Genomic DNA, 1,960 nt, shown 5'->3' with positions numbered 1-1,960 from the left:
GGTGGCCCCAATCTCAGGAGGCCAGGTGTGAGTCACTCAATCTGGAAGATCCTAACATTCTGACCTGGGTCGCCCAGGGGTCCCACCCACACCTCTTCAGACCACATGCCCCCACCTCCAGATATTAGGGCGGTGGGTAGGGGGTGCGGTCTGTCCACATCTTGAGTTCTTAAACCCCTAGTTCTTGGACTGAGGGTGCCCACCCCCTCCCCCAAGCCATCAGGTCTCAGGTGTTCAGTCACCCCTGGCACTGCCAGCCTGGGCTCTGGGCAGGGCTGGGAAAACCACCCCTGGTTAAATAACACCAGGCGATAAGCCCGGGGCAAGTGAGACTGGATGGAGTCCCCTGCCTGTGCACCCCTCCCGGGCAATCTGTGGCCTCCGCAGACACAGCTCTGCAGCCCCAAGCACTGGATAGCTCCCCCTCCCCCATCCTCAGGGCTAGAGGCCTCCAAACACCAGGGCCCTCCTTCTCAATGGGGGCCAAAGAGCTGTGGAGGACACCTGGTCCTTTAAGAACAGCTGGTGGGTGGGTGGGGGGCAGGGGAGTCACCCCCAGCCTGGTCGGTGTGTGTATTCTAGATAGAGGTTGGGTTAACCATTAACAGAACAGAGGACCTGACCTGTGTGGGTGTGAGGGGCTGGATCAGTCCCCCTCCCCCCAGCACCAGGTGGGTCCAGAGTGAAGGGGTTCTGGATGTATTTGGGGATCAGTGAGGAGGCGACCAAGCTCCTAAAAAGAAAGACAGGAACACAAAAGAGACCTAGGGGAAAATGGGAGACCACAGGCGGTAGGGAGATGCAGGGAGCAGCTCACTGAGAGAAAGGCGAGCCTAGAGGGACGGAGAGCTCAAGGGACCCTCTGAGATGGAGGAGATGAGGCAGAAACAGACATTCAGCAAAAAGGCGAGGAAGATCCAGATACGTGGATATTCGCAGGAGTAGAGAACTATCCTGGTACACGATAGAGATAGAAGGAGGGAGAAAGACAGAGGTTCAGAGAGAGGAATAAAGAGCAAATGAGAGACACTGAAACAGAAGGAGCAGGTTTGAACTAGAGAGTTCTGTGAGACGGGGAGAGAGGGGGCTCTGTGAAGGACAGGCTCCATCTGTTTTGTCCCTTGGTCCCCTGAAAAGGCCTGGCCGACTCCTCCCCCACCAGGTCTCAGCTCAGCTGATGCTTCCTCCAGGAAGCCCTCCTGGACCCCCAGGCTGCAGCAGGTGCCATTTCTGGGCCCTGACAGGTCCTGCACTTCTCATATCCCAGCCCTGCTCCTGTAGTGGCTGGCGGCTCAGAGGCAGAGGAATAGAGGCTGACACCGAGAGGGACAGGGACAGAAGGAGACAGAAACTTAGAAGGTGTAAGAGGAGAGAGGCAGAGACCCAGAGTGTGGCCTGGCAGCGTAGGAGGCTGGCCCCAGTGGAGACAGAGAAGTCAGACTTTGCTGAGAAGACTGAGGTCACCACTGTGTCCCCGCAGCACAGGGCTGGTGTGAAGGCCGGATAGATAGACGGTCCCCTCCAGTAAACCTATATACAGCACCCGCGGTGTGACAGGCGCTGCGGTGGGTGCTGTGAATACAGCCGGGAGCAGACGAGTCCCTACGCTCATGGAGCTGGCATTCAGGTGCGAGATACAGACAGACCCAGAAGATGTGACAGTCGTGGAGCGTTAAGTCCTCAGAAGAAAAAAACCAGCCACAGACTCCAGCCGCGTGGCTCCGTTACCAAAAAGGTCGCGGGTTCGATTCCCAATTGGGGTGCCTACAGGAGGCAGCCAGTCGATGTTTCTCTCTCACTAGAATCAATACACATATCCTCAGGTAAGGATTGAAAAATAAGAAGCCAGAGAAAAGGGAGAGAGAACGATGGAGGTTGCTATTTAAAGAGGGAGGGAGGGAAGGGCTCACTGAGGAGACGGCACTAAGAACTGAAGGCGGTAAGGGGGTGAGCCAGGAGA

This window comes from Myotis davidii, unplaced genomic scaffold (assembly GCF_000327345.1).
Source record: "Myotis davidii unplaced genomic scaffold, ASM32734v1 scaffold741, whole genome shotgun sequence".
Taxonomy (NCBI): Eukaryota; Metazoa; Chordata; class Mammalia; order Chiroptera; family Vespertilionidae; genus Myotis; species Myotis davidii.
This window is presented reverse-complemented; position numbering follows the sequence as displayed.